This window comes from Oncorhynchus nerka, linkage group LG14 (genome assembly GCF_034236695.1).
Source record: "Oncorhynchus nerka isolate Pitt River linkage group LG14, Oner_Uvic_2.0, whole genome shotgun sequence".
NCBI lineage: Eukaryota > Metazoa > Chordata > Actinopteri > Salmoniformes > Salmonidae > Oncorhynchus > Oncorhynchus nerka.
The window spans coordinates 8,733,950-8,756,965 of NC_088409.1; the positions used below are offsets into that span (position 1 = coordinate 8,733,950).

A 23,016-nucleotide genomic window follows, 5' to 3' on the forward strand; every position below is an offset into this window, starting at 1 on the left:
ATTCATACCTATATGTTACACTTTAGAAGAGTTGAAACATTTATGCTATTTTATTAGGGCAATATATTTCCTATGTGGAATATTTCCAATTTAGAATTTGAGAATTCTGTATTTTTCCCAAAGACATAAACACAAATAGAGAAGTGACTCATCATCTTGCATATAGCAAGTGTTGGCATCTTTTGCTGTTTTGTATTTCTCCATGAGTAAGACGTTTGACATCAACTTTCTAGGTATCATAGCGTATTTTGTAGGTTGGACTGCCATTAGTAATTTTCGTTAGCTTTTTTCGTTCTCTTGTTGTGGAAAAAAACATTTTCCGTGACTGGATACAGTTAGCTATGATGCAATAACAATAATAGGTATTATTATATTTAATTTGTAGAGCGCATTTCCCACGCTCATTGCGCATCTGTAGACATCAATAAAGGTCAGTGGCATTTAACCCCGAGCTAAGTAAACTGATACTAGATCTGTTCATAAGTGCAACTAGGAGGACCTCTAGTGGCTGATTAAAAAAAGTACTACAGACTCATTGAAAATGGCTTCCTGTGTACCTGTATGATTGTAACCAGGGGCAGTCTGGGATCAGAAATCCACCTTGGCGTTTCTAAAACCCCTGGCCCATTGTGTTTCTTCCAGGGCCCCCAGTATTAGCCAGACAACATTTTGAGCAGCGATTGGTGTAAACATTTCAAAACGACCCAAACAAAAACGCACTGACGCAGTGAAACCGTGGCAACAGTGCAGAGAGAAAATAATTGGGCAACTTGATTCTTCTAGACTGTTTACTGTAATCAGCCAGTGTTCTTCCATGACGCCCAGGCAACCCGCCAGGAACAAGGATGGCCCAACCTTGCCCACGGGGCGCGACGTCACCATGTTAAAGACATTCTTGGCCTATAAAGGAGACGATCTAGTTCATCTCCAAACATTATAGTTTTGGTTTTTTTAGCTGGAAGAACAGAGCTGTTTGAGACCAATCAATTAAACCATAAATCTCAACGTACATCAACAACACAGCTCAGGCACTAGGAAGCTCTCTCATCACATCAACAACACAGCTCAGGCACTAGGAAGCTCTCTCATCACATCAACAACACAGCTCAGGCACTAGGAAGCTCTCTCATCACATCAACAACACAGCTCAGGCACTAGGAAGCTCTCTCATCACATCAACAACACAGCTCAGGCACTAGGAAGCTCTCTCATCACATCAACAACACAGCTCAGGCACTAGGAAGCTCTCTCATCACATCAACAACACAGCTCAGGCACTAGGAAGCTCTCTCATCACATCAACAACACAGCTCAGGCACTAGGGAAGCTCTCTCATCACATCAACAACACAGCTCAGGCACTAGGAAGCTCTCTCATCACATCAACAACACAGCTCAGGCACTAGGAAGCTCTCTCATCACATCAACAACACAGCTCAGGCACTAGGAAGCTCTCTCATCACATCAACAACACAGCTCAGGCACTAGGAAGCTCTCTCATCACATCAACAACACAGCTCAGGCACTAGGAAGCTCTCTCATCACATCAACAACTCTTCATCACATCAACAACACAGCTCAGGCACTAGGAAGCTCTCTCATCACAACAACACAGCTCAGGCACTAGGAAGCTCTCTCATCACATCAACAACACAGCTCAGGCACTAGGAAGCTCTCTCATCACATCAACAACACAGCTCAGGCACTAGGAAGCTCTCTCATCACATCAACAACACAGCTCAGGCACTAGGAAGCTCTCTCATCACATCAACAACACAGCTCAGGCACTAGGAAGCTCTCTCATCACATCAACAACACAGCTCAGGCACTAGGAAGCTCTCTCATCACATCAACAACACAGCTCAGGCACTAGGAAGCTCTCTCATCACATCATCACATCAACAACACAGCTCAGGCACTAGGAAGCTCTCTCATCACATCAACAACACAGCTCAGGCACTAGGAAGCTCTCTCATCACATCAACAACACAGCTCAGGCACTAGGAAGCTCTGTCATCACATCAACAACACAGCTCAGGCACTAGGAAGCTCTCTCATCACATCAACAACACAGCTCAGGCACTAGGAAGCTCTCTCATCACATCAACAACACAGCTCAGGCACTAGGAAGCTCTCTCATCACATCAACAACACAGCTCAGGCACTAGGAAGCTCTCTCATCACATCAACAACACAGCTCAGGCACTAGGAAGCTCTCTCATCACATCAACAACACAGCTCAGGCACTAGGAAGCTCTCTCATCACATCAACAACACAGCTCAGGCACTAGGAAGCTCTCTCATCACATCAACAACACAGCTCAGGCACTAGGAAGCTCTCTCATCACATCAACAACACAGCTCAGGCACTAGGAAGCTCTCATCACATCAACAACACAGCTCAGGCACTAGGAAGCTCTCTCATCACATCAACAACACAGCTCAGGCACTAGGAAGCTCTCTCATCACATCAACAACACAGCTCAGGCACTAGGAAGCTCTCTCATCACATCAACAACACAGCTCAGGCACTAGGAAGCTCTCTCATCACATCAACAACACAGCTCAGGCACTAGGAAGCTCTCTCATCACATCAACAACACAGCTCAGGCACTAGGAAGCTCTCTCATCACATCAACAACACAGCTCAGGCACTAGGAAGCTCTCTCATCACATCAACAACACAGCTCAGGCACTAGGAAGCTCTCTCATCACATCAACAACACAGCTCAGGCACTAGGAAGCTCTCTCATCACATCAACAACACAGCTCAGGCACTAGGAAGCTCTCTCATCACATCAACAACACAGCTCAGGCACTAGGAAGCTCTCTCATCACATCAACAACACAGCTCAGGCACTAGGAAGCTCTCTCATCACATCAACAACACAGCTCAGGCACTAGGAAGCTCTCTCATCACATCAACAACACAGCTCAGGCACTAGGAAGCTCTCTCATCACATCAACAACACAGCTCAGGCACTAGGAGGCACTAGGAAGCTCTCTCATCACATCAACAACACAGCTCAGGCACTAGGAAGCTCTCTCATCACATCAACAACACAGCTCAGGCACTAGGAAGCTCTCTCATCACATCAACAACACAGCTCAGGCACTAGGAAGCTCTCTCATCACATCAACAACACAGCTCAGGCACTAGGAAGCTCTCTCATCACATCAACAACACAGCTCAGGCACTAGGGAAGCTCTCTCATCACATCAACAACACAGCTCAGGCACTAGGAAGCTCTCTCATCACATCAACAACACAGCTCAGGCACTAGGAAGCTCTCTCATCACATCAACAACACAGCTCAGGCACTAGGAAGCTCTCTCATCACATCAACAACACAGCTCAGGCACTAGGAAGCTCTCTCATCACATCAACAACACAGCTCAGGCACTAGGAAGCTCTCTCATCACATCAACAACACAGCTCAGGCACTAGGAAGCTCTCTCATCACATCAACAACACAGCTCAGGCACTAGGAAGCTCTCTCATCACATCAACAACACAGCTCAGGCACTAGGAAGCTCTCTCATCACATCAACAACACAGCTCAGGCACTAGGAAGCTCTCTCATCACATCAACAACACAGCTCAGGCACTAGGAAGCTCTCTCATCACATCAACAACACAGCTCAGGCACTAGGAAGCTCTCTCATCACATCAACAACACAGCTCAGGCACTAGGAAGCTCTCTCATCACATCAACAACACAGCTCAGGCACTAGGAAGCTCTCTCATCACATCAACAACACAGCTCAGGCACTAGGAAGCTCTCTCATCACATCAACAACACAGCTCAGGCACTAGGAAGCTCTCTCATCACATCAACAACACAGCTCAGGCACTAGGAAGCTCTCTCATCACATCAACAACACAGCTCAGGCACTAGGAAGCTCTCTCATCACATCAACAACACAGCTCAGGCACTAGGAAGCTCTCTCATCACATCAACAACACAGCTCAGGCACTAGGAAGCTCTCTCATCACATCAACAACACAGCTCAGGCACTAGGAAGCTCTCTCATCACATCAACAACACAGCTCAGGCACTAGGGAAGCTCTCTCATCACATCAACAGGAAGCTCTCTCATCACATCAACAACACAGCTCAGGCACTAGGAAGCTCTCACTCATCACATCAACAACACAGCTCAGGCACTAGGAAGCTCTCTCATCACATCAACAACACAGCTCAGGCACTCAACAACACAGCTCAGGCACTAGGAAGCTCTCTCATCACATCAACAACACAGCTCAGGCACTAGGAAGCTCTCTCATCACATCAACAACACAGCTCAGGCACTCAACAACACAGGAAGCTCTCTCATCACATCAACAACACAGCTCAGGCACTAGGAAGCTCTCTCATCACATCAACAACACAGCTCAGGCACTAGGAAGCTCTCTCATCACATCAACAACACAGCTCAGGCACTAGGAAGCTCTCTCATCACATCAACAACACAGCTCAGGCACTAGGAAGCTCTCTCATCACATCAACAACACAGCTCAGGCACTAGGAAGCTCTCTCATCACATCAACAACACAGCTCAGGCACTAGGAAGCTCTCTCATCACATCAACAACACAGCTCAGGCACTAGGAAGCTCTCTCATCACATCAACAACACAGCTCAGGCACTAGGAAGCTCTCTCATCACATCAACAACACAGCTCAGGCACTAGGAAGCTCTCTCATCACATCAACAACACAGCTCAGGCACTAGGAAGCTCTCTCATCACATCAACAACACAGCTCAGGCACTAGGAAGCTCTCTCATCACATCAACAACACAGCTCAGGCACTAGGAAGCTCTCTCATCACATCAACAACACAGCTCAGGCACTAGGAAGCTCTCTCATCACATCAACAACACAGCTCAGGCACTAGGAAGCTCTCTCATCACATCAACAACACAGCTCAGGCACTAGGAAGCTCTCTCATCACATCAACAACACAGCTCAGGCACTAGGAAGCTCTCTCATCACATCAACAACACAGCTCAGGCACTAGGAAGCTCATCAACAACACAGCTCTAGGAATCATCATCAACAACACAGCTCAGGCACTAGGAAGCTCTCTCATCACATCAACAACACAGCTCAGGCACTAGGAAGCTCTCTCATCCATTTATATCAGATGAACAGTCTTATACTCTCAGGCCCTCCACAGGGATTTTGTGTTAAATGCTCTACAACAAAGCTTTCTTAGTGTCCAATAAGCTTTCTCTATCCTTAACCTTGTTCTGAACACCTCCAAAACAAAGGTCATGTGGCTTGGTCAGAAGAATGCCCTCTTCCCACAGGTGTGATTACTACACTCTGAGGGTTTAGAGTTTGAGGTAGTCACATCATACAAGTACACAGCTAGACAGTACACTGTCCTTCTCTCAGCACATATCAAAGCTGCAGGCAAAGTTAAATCTTGGCACTCTGTCGAATCGCTCTCTTTCACTCCAGCTCTAACAACCCTGATTCAGATGACCATCCTACCCACGCTAGATTACGGAGACCATTTATAGATCGGCAGGTAGGGTGCTCGAGCGGCATCAGATGTTCTTTACCATTCGGCCATCAGATTTGCCACAATGCCCCTTATAGGAACATCACTGCACTCTATATCCTCTGTAAACTGGTCATCTCTGTAGGCAGCAAGACCCACTGGTTGATGCTTATTTATAAACCCTTTAGGCCTCACTCCCCGCCCCCTATCAGAGACATCTACTGCAGCCCTCATCCTCCACATACAACACCCGTTCTGCCAGTCACATTCTGTTAAAGGTCCCCAAAGCACACACATCCCTGGGTCGCTCGTCTTTTCAGTTCTCTGCAGCTAGCGACTGGAACGAGCTGCAGCAAACACTCAAACTGGACAGTTTTATCTCAATCTCTTCATTCAACACTCAATCATGGACACTCTTACTGACAGTTGTGGCTGCTTTGTGTGATGTATTGATGTCTCTACCTTCTTGCCCTTTGCTGTTGTCTGTGCCCAATAAAGTTTGTACCATGTTTTGTGTTGCTACCATGTTGTTGTCATATTGTGTTGCTACCATGTTGTGTTGCTACCATGTTGTTGTCATATTGTGTTGCTACCATGTTGTTGTCTTATTGTGTTGCTACCATGTTGTGCTGCTACCATGTTGTTGTCATATTGTGTTGCTACCATGTTGTTGTCTTATTGTGTTGCTACCATGTTGTGTTGCTACCATGCTGTGCTGCTACCATGTTGTTGTCATATTGTGTTGCTACCATGTTGTTGTCTTATTGTGTTGCTACCATGTTGTTGTCTTATTGTGTTGCTACCATGTTGTGTTGCTACCATGTTGTGTTGCTACCATGTTGTTGTCATATTGTGTTGCTACCATGTTGTTGTCGTATTGTGTTGCTACCATGTTGTTGTCATATTGTGTTGCTACCATGTTGTTGTCGTATTGTGTTGCTACCATGTTGTTGTCATATTGTGTTGCTACCATGTTGTTGTCGTATTGTGTTGCTACCATGTTGTGTTGCTACCATGTTGTTGTCATATTGTGTTGCTACCATGTTGTTGTCGTATTGTGTTGCTACCATGCTGTGCTGCTACCATGTTGTTGTCGTATTGTGTTGCTACCATGTTGTTGTCGTATTGAGGTCATAAGGTGAATGCACCAATTTGTAAGTCGCTCTGGATAAGAGCGTCTGCTAAATGACTTAAATGTAAAATGTAAATGTATTGTGTTGCTACCATGTTGTTGTCGTATTGTGTTGCTACCATGTTGTTGTCGTATTGTGTTGCTACCATGTTGTTGTCGTATTGTGTTGCTACCATGTTGTTGTCGTATTGTGTTGCTACCATGCTGGGTTGTCATGTGTTGCTGCCTTGCTATGTTGTTGTCTTAGGTCTCTCTTGATGTAGTGTTGTCTCTCTTTATGTAGTGTTGTCTCTCTTGTTGTGATGTGTGTTTTGTCCTAAATTTATATTGTATTTATTTATTTTTTTTAATCCCAGGCCCCCGTCCCCGCAGGAGGCCTTTTTCCTTTTGGTAGGCCGTCATTGTAAATAAGAACTTGTTCTTAACTGACTTGCCTAGTTAAATAAAGGTTAAATATTTTTTTTCAAATAAAACATTGGGTAACATTTATGCTTTCACTACTAAAGTGGATAATCTGTTGACATGTGTTGGACGAACATACATACAATTAGATGGTTTTTTTTTTCTTCCTCGTTTTGTCTGTTACAGTTGAAGTGTACCTATGATGAAAATTACAGGCCTCTCCCATCTTTTTAAGTGGGAGAACTTGCACAATTGGTGGATGACTAAATACTTATTTTGCCCCACTGTACAATTAGATGGTTTTACATGTTAGATACCTTCTGCACTATTTGTAAGTGAACAGTCTTTATTTTTGGTACAGACTAACTAATTCATTGAATAGCAATACTTATATGTACTGTTAAAGAGACTGAACATAGGATATTTTTTAATGTAGATGTGTTTTTTTTATGATAACGACAACGGTGAATTTATATTTTTGTCTACCAAAGAAAGTCTAATGAACCAGATAATTGACCCTTGACACTTTTCTGTAGAGAGAGAGAAAAAAAAAACATGTTTATTAAATTCTATTGAGAAAACAATTTCCTGAAACCAACCAACTTCCTCTTGTCTCATCATTTCTCCTATTTTTACAGGAAACATCAAATCTAATGAAATGTTATTGGTCACATACACGTGTTTGACAGATGCTATTCCGGATGTAGTGTAATGTTTGTGCTTCTAGCTCCGACAGTGCAGTAACATCTAACAAGTAATATCGAACTAATTACACAACATATACCCAGTACACACAAATCTAAGGATTAGAATTAAGAATATATAAATATATGTCAGAGCGGCATAGACCAAGATACAGTAGAATAGTATAGAATACAGTATATACATATGAGATGAGTAATGCATAGACCAAGATACAGTAGAATAGTATAGAATACAGTACACATATGAGATGAGTAATGCATAGACCAAGATACAGTAGAATAGTATAGAATACAGTATATACATATGAGATGAGTAATGCATAGACCAAGATACAGTAGAATAGTATAGAATACAGTATATACATATGAGATGAGTAATGCATAGACCAAGATACAGTAGAATAGTATAGAATACAGTGTACACATATGAGATGAGTAATGCATAGACCAAGATACAGTAGAATAGTATAGAATACAGTATATACATATGAGATGAGTAATGCATAGACTAAGATACAGTAGAATAGTATAGAATACAGTGTACACATATGAGATGAGTAATGCATAGACCAAGATACAGTAGAATAGTATAGAATACAGTACACATATGAGATGAGTAATGCATAGACCAAGATACAGTAGAATAGTATAGAATACAGTATATACATATGAGATGAGTAATGCATAGACCAAGATACAGTAGAATAGTATAGAATACAGTGTACACATATGAGATGAGTAATGCATAGACCAAGATACAGTAGAATAGTATAGAATACAGTACACATATGAGATGAGTAATGCATAGACCAAGATACAGTAGAATAGTATAGAATACAGTATATACATATGAGATGAGTAATGCATAGACCAAGATACAGTAGAATAGTATAGAATACAGTGTACACATATGAGATGAGTAATGCATAGACCAAGATACAGTAGAATAGTATAGAATACAGTGTACACATATGAGATGAGTAATGCATAGACCAAGATACAGTAGAATAGTATAGAATACAGTATATACATATGAGATGAGTAATGCATAGACCAAGATACAGTAGAATAGTATAGAATACAGTGTACACATATGAGATGAGTAATGCATAGACCAAGATACAGTAGAATAGTATAGAATACAGTACACATATGAGATGAGTAATGCATAGACCAAGATACAGTAGAATAGTATAGAATACAGTATATACATATGAGATGAGTAATGCATAGACCAAGATACAGTAGAATAGTATAGAATACAGTGTACACATATGAGATGAGTAATGCATAGACCAAGATACAGTAGAATAGTATAGAATACAGTACACATATGAGATGAGTAATGCATAGACCAAGATACAGTAGAATAGTATAGAATACAGTATATACATATAGATGAGTAATGCATAGACCAAGATACAGTAGAATAGTATAGAATACAGTGTACACATATGAGATGAGTAATGCATAGACCAAGATACAGTAGAATAGTATAGAATACAGTGTACACATATGAGATGAGTAATGCATAGACCAAGATACAGTAGAATAGTATAGAATACAGTGTACACATATGAGATGAGTAATGCATAGACCAAGATACAGTAGAATAGTATAGAATACAGTATATACATATGAGATGAGTAATGCATAGACCAAGATACAGTAGAATAGTATAGAATACAGTGTACACATATGAGATGAGTAATGCATAGACCAAGATACAGTAGAATAGTATAGAATACAGTGTACACATATGAGATGAGTAATGCATAGACCAAGATACAGTAGAATAGTATAGAATACAGTGTACACATATGAGATGAGTAATGCATAGACCAAGATACAGTAGAATAGTATAGAATACAGTACACATATGAGATGAGTAATGCATAGACCAAGATACAGTAGAATAGTATAGAATACAGTATATACATATGAGATGAGTAATGCATAGACCAAGATACAGTAGAATAGTATATAATACAGTGTACACATATGAGATGAGTAATGCATAGACCAAGATACAGTAGAATAGTAGAGAATACAGTATATACATATGAGATGAGTAATGCATAGACCAAGATACAGTAGAATAGTATAGAATACAGTGTACACATATGAGATGAGTAATGCATAGACCAAGATACAGTAGAATAGTATAGAATACAGTATATACATATGAGATGAGTAATGCATAGACCAAGATACAGTAGAATAGTATAGAATACAGTATATACATATGAGATGAGTAATGCATAGACCAAGATACAGTAGAATAGTATAGAATACAGTATCTACATATGAGATGAGTAATGCATAGACCAAGATACAGTAGAATAGTATAGAATACAGTATATACATATGAGATGAGTAATGCATAGACCAAGATACAGTAGAATAGTATAGAATACAGTGTACACATATGAGATGAGTAATGCATAGACCAAGATACAGTAGAATAGTATAGAATACAGTGTACACATATGAGATGAGTAATGCATAGACCAAGATACAGTAGAATAGTATAGAATACAGTGTACACATATGAGATGAGTAATGCATAGACCAAGATACAGTAGAATAGTATAGAATACAGTACACATATGAGATGAGTAATGCATAGACCAAGATACAGTAGAATAGTATAGAATACAGTATATACATATGAGATGAGTAATGCATAGACCAAGATACAGTAGAATAGTATAGAATACAGTGTACACATATGAGATGAGTAATGCATAGACCAAGATACAGTAGAATAGTATAGAATACAGTGTACACATATGAGATGAGTAATGCATAGACCAAGATACAGTAGAATAGTATATAATACAGTACACATATGAGATGAGTAATGCATAGACCAAGATACAGTAGAATAGTATAGAATACAGTACACATATGAGATGAGTAATGCATAGACCAAGATACAGTAGAATAGTATAGAATACAGTACACATATGAGATGAGTAATGCATAGACCAAGATACAGTAGAATAGTATAGAATACAGTACACATATGAGATGAGTAATGCATAGACCAAGATACAGTAGAATAGTATAGAATACAGTACACATATGAGATGAGTAATGCATAGACCAAGATACAGTAGAATAGTATAGAATACAGTGTACACATATGAGATGAGTAATGCATAGACCAAGATACAGTAGAATAGTATAGAATACAGTGTACACATATGAGATGAGTAATGCATAGACCAAGATACAGTAGAATAGTATAGAATACAGTGTACACATATGAGATGAGTAAGGCATAGACCAAGATACAGTAGAATAGTATAGAATACAGTGTACACATATGAGATGAGTAATGCATAGACCAAGATACAGTAGAATAGTATAGAATACAGTACACATATGAGATGAGTAATGCATAGACCAAGATACAGTAGAATAGTATAGAATACAGTACACATATGAGATGAGTAATGCATAGACCAAGATACAGTAGAATAGTATAGAATACAGTATATACATATGAGATGAGTAATGCATAGACCAAGATACAGTAGAATAGTATAGAATACAGTACACATATGAGATGAGTAATGCATAGACCAAGATACAGTAGAATAGTATAGAATACAGTACACATATGAGATGAGTAATGCATAGACCAAGATACAGTAGAATAGTATAGAATACAGTACATACATATGAGATGAGTAATGCATAGACCAAGATACAGTAGAATAGTATAGAATACAGTATACACATATGAGATGAGTAAGGCTAGATATGTAAACATTATTAAAGTGACTAGTGATCCATGTATTAAAATGGCCAGTGATTTGAGTCTCTGTGTAGGCAGCAGCCTCTAATGTGCTAGTGATGGCTGTTTAACAGTCTGATGGTCTTGAAATAGAAGCTGTTTTTCAGTCTCTCGGTCCCAGCTTTGATGTACCTGTACTGACCTCGCCTTCTGTGAAAAAGGCCCCCCAGAAAAGGTCCATGTTGACTGACAATGTCGTAGGCTTCATGGATATAATATAATATACTGATCAGTTGTCATCCAGGAGAGAGGTTTTATCAGAGCAGGGGTTCAAAATCATTAATTATTTATTCAAAAAGCTCAGAAAATGCCATAAATCCAGCTCAGGTCTACACAATATGTGCAGGGTAACGTACCTGAATGTGTGGTAGAGTTAGCCAGTCCTAACCCAGATAACATAACACTATGTCCTGAATGTGTGGTAGAGTTAGCCAGTCCTAACCCAGATAACATAACACTATGTCCTGAATGTGTGGTAGAGTTAGCCAGTCCTAACCCAGATAACATAACACTATGTCCTGAATGTGTGGTAGAGTTAGCCAGTCCTAACCCAGATAACATAACATGTCCTGAATGTGTGGTAGAGTTAGCCAGTCCTAACCCAGATAACATAACACTATGTCCTGAATGTGTGGTAGAGTTAGCCAGTCCTAACCCAGATAACATAACACTATGTCCTGAATGTGTGGTAGAGTTAGCCAGTCCTAACCCAGATAACATAACACTATGTCCTGAATGTGTGGTAGAGTTAGCCAGTCCTAACCCAGATAACATAACAATATGACCTGAATGTGAGGTAGAGTTAGCCAGTCCTAACCCAGATAACATAACATGTCCTGAATGTGTGGTAGAGTTAGCCAGTCCTAACCCAGATAACATAACATGTCCTGAATGTGTGGTAGAGTTAGCCAGTCCTAACCCAGATAACATAACAATATGACCTGAATGTGAGGTAGAGTTAGCCAGTCCTAACCCAGATAACATAACATGTCCTGAATGTGAGGTAGAGTTAGCCAGTCCTAACCCAGATAACATAACATGTCCTGAATGTGTGGTAGAGTTAGCCAGCCCTAACCCAGATAACATAACAATATGTGCTGAATGTGTGGTAGAGTTAGCCAGTCCTAACCCAGATAACAATGGGTGGTAGAGTTAGCCAGTCCTAACCCAGATAACATAACACTATGTCCTGAATGTGTGGTAGAGTTAGCCAGTCCTAACCCAGATAACATAACAACATGTCCTGAATGTGTGGTAGAGTTAGCCAGTCCTAACCCAGATAACATAACACTATGACCTGAATGTGTGGTAGAGTTAGCCAGTCCTAACCCAGATAACATAACAATATGACCTGAATGTGAGGTAGAGTTAGCCAGTCCTAACCCAGATAACAATGTGTGGTAGAGTTAGCCAGTCCTAACCCAGATAACATAACAATATGTCCTGAATGTGTGGTAGAGTTAGCCAGTCCTAACCCAGATAACAATGGGTGGTAGAGTTAGCCAGTCCTAACCCAGATAACATAACACTATGTCCTGAATGTGTGGTAGAGTTAGCCAGTCCTAACCCAGATAACATAACACTATGTCCTGAATGTGTGGTAGAGTTAGCCAGTCCTAACCCAGATAACATAACACTATGTCCTGAATGTGTGGTAGAGTTAGCCAGTCCTAACCCAGATAACATAACACTATGACCTGAATGTGTGGTAGAGTTAGCCAGTCCTAACCCAGATAACATAACATGTCCTGAATGTGTGGTAGAGTTAGCCAGTCCTAACCCAGATAACATAACACTATGTCCTGAATGTGTGGTAGAGTTAGCCAGTCCTAACCCAGATAACATAACATGTCCTGAATGTGTGGTAGAGTTAGCCAGTCCTAACCCAGATAACATAACATGTCCTGAATGTGTGGTAGAGTTAGCCAGTCCTAACCCAGATAACATAACAACAACAAGTTATGGGGCAGAGAGAAAAAAAATGTGCCGTTTTTATAGCTAATCTCACGCTATTTTACACATCCCACTGTCACGCCTTGGTCTTAGTATTTTGTGTTTTCTTTAATTATTAGTTCAGACCAGGGTGTGACAGGGGTTTATTGTATTGTCGTATTGGGGTTTTTGTAGGCATTGGGGATTGTGGCTGATTAGGGGTGTCTAGCATAGGCTTGGCTGCCTGAGGTGGTTCTCAATCAGAGTCAGGTGATTCTCGTTGTCTCTGATTGGGAACCATATTTAGGTAGCCTGGGTTTCACTGTGGGTTTGTGGGTGATTGTTCCTGTCTTTGTGTTAGTTAGCACTAGATAGGCTGTATAGGTTTTCGCGTTTCGTTTGTTGTTTTGTTTATTATTGTTATTTCATGTATCGTTCATTTATTATTAAAGAACATGAGTAACCACCACGCCGCATTTTGGTCCGCTTCTCCTTCAACAGACGAACGCCTTTACACTCACGCTATTTTACACATCTAGCCACGAGGCTTGAAAGAAAATCTTGCTGTTTTTATAGCTAATTTCCTGTATCGTTTTTTTTTTCAAATAATTGTCATGGTTTATGACGTGTTTGTTACAGGTCCCAGGATTGAGACCAGGAGAACAGATAATACTGTACCCGATGTCACAGGAAGGCCAGAAAGATCATCAAGGACATCAACCAGCTGAGCCACTGCCTGTTCACCCCGCTACCATCCAATAGGTTTCTTCTTTCAAGTTAAACGTGCAATATGCTGAAATCACTCTGCCATTTCCTTGGTTGCTAAAATTCTAATAATTTGCCTCGTTTCAGTTCATGTGACAAAACAAGCAGTCATTGCGTAGAGTATCATTGTGCCCATCTAAACCGATGTGAAATATATTTCCCATAAACCCAAAATATTTCAGCTGTTTGAAGCTGGTGTACAAACCAGGAAGTAAAAGAAGCAAAACAATAAACTTAAACACTGCGAAGCATAGAAATAGTGCACATAGAACAGATCCACTGCTGCTTACACCTGTTTTCAATGAGAATCGCGGATCTATAACTCACATTTCTATGTGAATTTGGTCGGATCGCCCCAAAAAAGACAACAACAAACACTGTTTGATAAACAAATACGTTGCTCTTGAAATGAAATGGATAGTACAACTACCCATTTGCTCTTACTATATATATATATATATATACAAGTACGTACAGACAAATCTATACAACATTCTTTACCGAAGAGAAATGTACAGACTTTCACCTTTACCCAGGTACAGCCTCATAGGTAAACCCTTCTCTCCTCTATTCTCATCTCCCCTCCTTCCTACTCTTCATCTCCAATAGAGAGCTGTAAGATAACAGAAAGGATTATTTTATCTCTAGAAATCCTGTACTTATTATTTGTAATCATATTGAGACTCATGTACAACTCGCAACGCAAGTCAAACTTTGGGGGAGGTGTCTAAATATTGATAATTTGACAGAGACTGCATCAATCTCACCGGAGAGAGGATCCGAGCGAGCGAAACAGCTCCTCTCGGTCTAAGTATATGCATGATGCACTGTTTGGATGCTGGAATTAATTTTTGGAGTGGATGAATGAGCGGTCGCAGGTAGCCTAGTTTTTGAAGTGTTCATGCCACATTAAAAATGTCCATATATTTTTACTGTTAAATGACTTGTCTTTACTAATAGGCCCATAAATTAAAATGTATTGAGGCAAGTACATGCATCCAATAGAGGCTCCCCTGAACGTCACGGTATAATTCACACTCTGGCTGCCACTGATAAACACACCAACTCAACTGAGGACCAACTCTGATCATTAGACCACTTTATTATACTGCCACCTGCTGCTAATAAACTGGACTGCATGTTGGTGATTCTGAGTCCAGCTAAACAGTACTGCATGTTGGTGGTTCTGAGTCCAGCTAAACTCTACTGCATGTTGGTGGTTCTGAGTCCAGCTAAACTGTACTGCCTGTTGGTGATTCTGAGTCCAGCTAAACTGTACTGCATGTTGGTGATTCTGAGTCCAGCTAAACTGTACTGCATGTTGGTGGTTCTGAGTCCAGCTAAACTGTACTGCATGTTGGTGATTCTGAGTCCAGCTAAACTGTACTGCATGTTGGTGATTCTGAGTCCAGCTAAACTGTACTGCATGTTGGTGGTTCTGAGTCCAGCTAAACTCTACTGCCTGTTGGTGATTCTGAGTCCAGCTAAACAGTACTGCATGTTGGTGGTTCTGAGTCCAGCTAAACTGTACTGCATGTTGGTGGTTCTGAGTCCAGCTAAACTGTACTGCATGTTGGTGGTTCTGAGTCCAGCTAAACTGTACTGCATGTTGGTGGTTCTGAGTCCAGCTAAACTGTACTGCATGTTGGTGATTCTGAGTCCAGCTAAACTGTACTGCATGTTGGTGATTCTGAGTCCAGCTAAACTGTACTGCATGTTGGTGATTCTGAGTCCAGCTAAACTCTACTGCATGTTGGTGGTTCTGAGTCCAGCTAAACTCTACTGCCTGTTGGTGATTCTGAGTCCAGCTAAACTGTACTGCATGTTGGTGGTTCTGAGTCCAGCTAAACTGTACTGCATGTTGGTGGTTCTGAGTCCAGCTAAACTGTACTGCATGTTGGTGGTTCTGAGTCCAGCTAAACTCTACTGCATGTTGCTGGTTCTGAGTCCAGCTAAACTCTACTGCATGTTGGTGATTCTGAGTCCAGCTAAACTCTACTGCATGTTGGTGGTTCTGAGTCCAGCTAAACTCTACTGCCTGTTGGTGATTCTGAGTCCAGCTAAACAGTACTGCATGTTGGTGGTTCTGAGTCCAGCTAAACTGTACTGCATGTTGGTGGTTCTGAGTCCAGCTAAACTGTACTGCATGTTGGTGGTTCTGAGTCCAGCTAAACTCTACTGCATGTTGGTGATTCTGAGTCCAGCTAAACTGTACTGCATGTTGGTGATTCTGAGTCCAGCTAAACTCTACTGCATGTTGGTGGTTCTGAGTCCAGCTAAACTCTACTGCCTGTTGGTGATTCTGAGTCCAGCTAAACTGTACTGCATGTTGGTGGTTCTGAGTCCAGCTAAACTGTACTGCATGTTGGTGGTTCTGAGTCCAGCTAAACTGTACTGCATGTTGGTGATTCTGAGTCCAGCTAAACTGTACTGCATGTTGGTGGTTCTGAGTCCAGCTAAACTGTACTGCATGTTGGTGATTCTGAGTCCAGCTAAACTGTACTGCATGTTGGTGATTCTGAGTCCAGCTAAACTGTACTGCATGTTGGTGATTCTGAGTCCAGCTAAACTGTACTGCATGTTGGTGGTTCTGAGTCCAGCTAAACTGTACTGCATGTTGGTGATTCTGAGTCCAGCTAAACTGTACTGCATGTTGGTGATTCTGAGTCCAGCTAAACAGTACTGCATGTTGGTGGTTCTGAGTCCAGCTAAACTGTACTGCATGTTGGTGGTTCTGAGTCCAGCTAAACTGTACTGCATGTTGGTGGTTCTGAGTCCAGCTAAACTGTACTGCATGTTGGTGGTTCTGAGTCCAGCTAAACTCTACTGCATGTTGGTGATTCTGAGTCCAGCTAAACTGTACTGCATGTTGGTGATTCTGAGTCCAGCTAAACTGTACTGCATGTTGGTGGTTCTGAGTCCAGCTAAACTCTACTGCATGTTGGTGATTCTGAGTCCAGCTAAACTGTACTGCATGTTGGTGATTCTGAGTCCAGCTAAACTCTACAGCATGTTGGTGGTTCTGAGTCCAGCTAAACTCTACTGCCTGTTGGTGATTCTGAGTCCAGCTAAACTGTACTGCATGTTGGTGATTCTGAGTCCAGCTAAACTGTACTGCATGTTGGTGATTCTGAGTCCAGCTAAACTGTACTGCATGTTGGTGATTCTGAGTCCAGCTAAACTCTACTGCATGTTGGTGGTTCTGAGTCCAGCTAAACTCTACTGCCTGTTGGTGATTCTGAGTCCAGCTAAACTGTACTGCATGTTGGTGGTTCTGAGTCCAGATAAACTGTACTGCATGTTGGTGGTTCTGAGTCCAGCTAAACTGTACTGCATGTTGGTGGTTCTGAGTCCAGCTAAACTCTACTGCATGTTGCTGGTTCTGAGTCCAGCTAAACTCTATTGCATGTTGGTGATTCTGAGTCCAGCTAAACTCTACTGCATGTTGGTGGTTCTGAGTCCAGCTAAAACTGCCTGTTGGTGATTCTGAGTCCAGCTAAACAGTACTGCATGTTGGTGGTTCTGAGTCCAGCTAAACTGTACTGCATGTTGGTGGTTCTGAGTCCAGCTAAACTGTACTGCATGTTGGTGGTTCTGAGTCCAGCTAAACTCTACTGCATGTTGGTGATTCTGAGTCCAGCTAAACTGTACTGCATGTTGGTGATTCTGAGTCCAGCTAAACTCTACTGCATGTTGGTGGTTCTGAGTCCAGCTAAACTCTACTGCCTGTTGGTGATTCTGAGTCCAGCTAAACTGTACTGCATGTTGGTGGTTCTGAGTCCAGCTAAACTGTACTGCATGTTGGTGGTTCTGAGTCCAGCTAAACTGTACTGCATGTTGGTGATTCTGAGTCCAGCTAAACTGTACTGCATGTTGGTGGTTCTGAGTCCAGCTAAACTGTACTGCATGTTGGTGATTCTGAGTCCAGCTAAACTGTACTGCATGTTGGTGATTCTGAGTCCAGCTAAACTGTACTGCATGTTGTTGATTCTGAGTCCAGCTAAACTGTACTGCATGTTGGTGGTTCTGAGTCCAGCTAAACTGTACTGCATGTTGGTGATTCTGAGTCCAGCTAAACTGTACTGCATGTTGGTGATTCTGAGTCCAGCTAAACAGTACTGCATGTTGGTGGTTCTGAGTCCAGCTAAACTGTACTGCATGTTGGTGGTTCTGAGTCCAGCTAAACTGTACTGCATGTTGGTGGTTCTGAGTCCAGCTAAACTGTACTGCATGTTGGTGGTTCTGAGTCCAGCTAAACTCTACTGCATGTTGGTGATTCTGAGTCCAGCTAAACTGTACTGCATGTTGGTGATTCTGAGTCCAGCTAAACTGTACTGCATGTTGGTGGTTCTGAGTCCAGCTAAACTCTACTGCATGTTGGTGATTCTGAGTCCAGCTAAACTGTACTGCATGTTGGTGATTCTGAGTCCAGCTAAACTCTACTGCATGTTGGTGGTTCTGAGTCCAGCTAAAACTGCCTGTTGGTGATTCTGAGTCCAGCTAAACTGTACTGCATGTTGGTGGTTCTGAGTCCAGCTAAACTGTACTGCATGTTGGTGGTTCTGAGTCCAGCTAAACTGTACTGCATGTTGGTGGTTCTGAGTCCAGCTAAACTCTACTGCATGTTGCTGGTTCTGAGTCCAGCTAAACAGTACTGCATGTTGGTGGTTCTGAGTCCAGCTAAACTGTACTGCATGTTGGTGGTTCTGAGTCCAGCTAAACTGTACTGCATGTTGGTGATTCTGAGTCCAGCTAAACTCTACTGCATGTTGGTGGTTCTGAGTCCAGCTAAACTGTACTGCATGTTGGTGATTCTGAGTCCAGCTAAACAGTACTGCATGTTGGTGGTTCTGAGTCCAGCTAAACTGTACTGCATGTTGGTGGTTCTGAGTCCAGCTAAACTGTACTGCATGTTGGTGATTCTGAGTCCAGCTAAACTGTACTGCATGTTGGTGGTTCTGAGTCCAGCTAAACTGTACTGCATGTTGGTGGTTCTGAGTCCAGCTAAACTGTACTGCATGTTGGTGATTCTGAGTCCAGCTAAACTCTACTGCATGTTGGTGATTCTGAGTCCAGCTAAACTGTACTGCATGTTGGTGGTTCTGAGTCCAGCTAAACTCTACTGCATGTTGGTGATTCTGAGTCCAGCTAAACTGTACTGCATGTTGGTGGTTCTGAGTCCAGCTAAACTGTACTGCATGTTGGTGGTTCTGAGTCCAGCTAAACTGTACTGCATGTTGGTGATTCTGAGTCCAGCTAAACTCTACTGCATGTTGGTGATTCTGAGTCCAGCTAAACTGTACTGCATGTTGGTGGTTCTGAGTCCAGCTAAACTGTACTGCATGTTGGTGATTCTGAGTCCAGCTAAACTGTACTGCATGTTGGTGATTCTGAGTCCAGCTAAACTCTACTGCATGTTGGTGGTTCTGAGTCCAGCTAAACAGTACTGCATGTTGGTGGTTCTGAGTCCAGCTAAACTGTACTGCATGTTGGTGGTTCTGAGTCCAGCTAAACTGTACTGCATGTTGGTGGTTCTGAGTCCAGCTAAACTCTACTGCATGTTGGTGATTCTGAGTCCAGCTAAACTGTACTGCATGTTGGTGGTTCTGAGTCCAGCTAAACTGTACTGCATGTTGGTGGTTCTGAGTCCAGCTAAACTGTACTGCATGTTGGTGGTTCTGAGTCCAGCTAAACTGTACTGCATGTTGGTGATTCTGAGTCCAGCTAAACTCTACTGCATGTTGGTGGTTCTGAGTCCAGCTAAACTGTACTGCATGTTGGTGATTCTGAGTCCAGCTAAACTCTACTGCATGTTGGTGATTCTGAGTCCAGCTAAACTGTACTGCATGTTGGTGGTTCTGAGTCCAGCTAAACTGTACTGCATGTTGGTGGTTCTGAGTCCAGCTAAACTGTACTGCATGTTGGTGGTTCTGAGTCCAGCTAAACTGTACTGCATGTTGGTGATTCTGAGTCCAGCTAAACTCTACTGCATGTTGGTGGTTCTGAGTCCAGCTAAACTCTACTGCATGTTGGTGATTCTGAGTCCAGCTAAACAGTACTGCATGTTGGTGGTTCTGAGTCCAGCTAAACTGTACTGCATGTTGGTGGTTCTGAGTCCAGCTAAACTGTACTGCATGTTGGTGATTCTGAGTCCAGCTAAACTGTACTGCATGTTGGTGGTTCTGAGTCCAGCTAAACTGTACTGCATGTTGGTGATTCTGAGTCCAGCTAAACTGTACTGCATGTTGGTGATTCTGAGTCCAGCTAAACTCTACTGCATGTTGGTGGTTCTGAGTCCAGCTAAACTGTACTGCATGTTGGTGATTCTGAGTCCAGCTAAACTGTACTGCATGTTGGTGGTTCTGAGTCCAGCTAAACTGTACTGCATGTTGGTGATTCTGAGTCCAGCTAAACTGTACTGCATGTTGGTGATTCTGAGTCCAGCTAAACTGTACTGCTGATTCTGAGTCCAGCTAAACTGTACTGCATGTTGGTGGTTCTGAGTCCAGCTAAACTGTACTGCATGTTGGTGATTCTGAGTCCAGCTAAACTGTACTGCATGTTGGTGATTCTGAGTCCAGCTAAACAGTACTGCATGTTGGTGGTTCTGAGTCCAGCTAAACTGTACTGCATGTTGGTGGTTCTGAGTCCAGCTAAACTGTACTGCATGTTGGTGGTTCTGAGTCCAGCTAAACTGTACTGCATGTTGGTGGTTCTGAGTCCAGCTAAACTCTACTGCATGTTGGTGATTCTGAGTCCAGCTAAACTGTACTGCATGTTGGTGATTCTGAGTCCAGCTAAACTGTACTGCATGTTGGTGGTTCTGAGTCCAGCTAAACTCTACTGCATGTTGGTGATTCTGAGTCCAGCTAAACTGTACTGCATGTTGGTGATTCTGAGTCCAGCTAAACTCTACAGCATGTTGGTGGTTCTGAGTCCAGCTAAACTCTACTGCATGTTGGTGATTCTGAGTCCAGCTAAACTGTACTGCATGTTGGTGGTTCTGAGTCCAGCTAAACTGTACTGCATGTTGGTGGTTCTGAGTCCAGCTAAACTGTACTGCATGTTGGTGGTTCTGAGTCCAGCTAAACTGTACTGCATGTTGGTGGTTCTGAGTCCAGCTAAACTCTACTGCATGTTGGTGATTCTGAGTCCAGCTAAACTGTACTGCATGTTGGTGGTTCTGAGTCCAGCTAAACTGTACTGCATGTTGGTGGTTCTGAGTCCAGCTAAACTGTACTGCATGTTGGTGATTCTGAGTCCAGCTAAACTCTACTGCATGTTGGTGATTCTGAGTCCAGCTAAACTGTACTGCATGTTGGTGGTTCTGAGTCCAGCTAAACTGTACTGCATGTTGGTGATTCTGAGTCCAGCTAAACTGTACTGCATGTTGGTGATTCTGAGTCCAGCTAAACTCTACTGCATGTTGGTGGTTCTGAGTCCAGCTAAACTGTACTGCATGTTGGTGGTTCTGAGTCCAGCTAAACTGTACTGCATGTTGGTGGTTCTGAGTCCAGCTAAACTGTACTGCATGTTGGTGGTTCTGAGTCCAGCTAAACTCTACTGCATGTTGGTGATTCTGAGTCCAGCTAAACTGTACTGCATGTTGGTGGTTCTGAGTCCAGCTAAACTGTACTGCATGTTGGTGGTTCTGAGTCCAGCTAAACTGTACTGCATGTTGGTGGTTCTGAGTCCAGCTAAACTGTACTGCATGTTGGTGATTCTGAGTCCAGCTAAAACTGCATGTTGGTGGTTCTGAGTCCAGCTAAACTGTACTGCATGTTGGTGATTCTGAGTCCAGCTAAACTCTACTGCATGTTGGTGATTCTGAGTCCAGCTAAACTGTACTGCATGTTGGTGGTTCTGAGTCCAGCTAAACTGTACTGCATGTTGGTGGTTCTGAGTCCAGCTAAACTGTACTGCATGTTGGTGGTTCTGAGTCCAGCTAAACTGTACTGCATGTTGGTGATTCATGCATGTTGGTGGTTCTGAGTCCAGCTAAACTCTACTGCATGTTGGTGATTCTGAGTCCAGCTAAACTGTACTGCATGTTGGTGGTTCTGAGTCCAGCTAAACTGTACTGCATGTTGGTGGTTCTGAGTCCAGCTAAACTGTACTGCATGTTGGTGATTCTGAGTCCAGCTAAACTGTACTGCATGTTGGTGGTTCTGAGTCCAGCTAAACTGTACTGCATGTTGGTGATTCTGAGTCCAGCTAAACTGTACTGCATGTTGGTGATTCTGAGTCCAGCTAAACTCTACTGCATGTTGGTGGTTCTGAGTCCAGCTAAACTGTACTGCATGTTGGTGATTCTGAGTCCAGCTAAACTGTACTGCATGTTGGTGGTTCTGAGTCCAGCTAAACTGTACTGCATGTTGGTGATTCTGAGTCCAGCTAAACTGTACTGCATGTTGGTGATTCTGAGTCCAGCTAAACTGTACTGCATGTTGTTGATTCTGAGTCCAGCTAAACTGTACTGCATGTTGGTGGTTCTGAGTCCAGCTAAATTGTACTGCATGTTGGTGATTCTGAGTCCAGCTAAACTGTACTGCATGTTGGTGATTCTGAGTCCAGCTAAACTGTACTGCATGTTGGTGGTTCTGAGTCCAGCTAAACTGTACTGCATGTTGGTGGTTCTGAGTCCAGCTAAACTGTACTGCATGTTGGTGGTTCTGAGTCCAGCTAAACTGTACTGCATGTTGGTGGTTCTGAGTCCAGCTAAACTCTACTGCATGTTGGTGATTCTGAGTCCAGCTAAACTGTACT

At 42.3% G+C, this 23,016-nt stretch overlaps 1 protein-coding gene across 1 annotated transcript in view; it reads left to right on the top strand.

Annotated features, from left to right (window-relative positions):
- Positions 1–23,016, top strand: part of LOC115121382 (acidic amino acid decarboxylase GADL1-like) — an 83,603-nt gene that overhangs the window by 38,121 nt on the left and 22,466 nt on the right. The window lies entirely within an intron of this gene.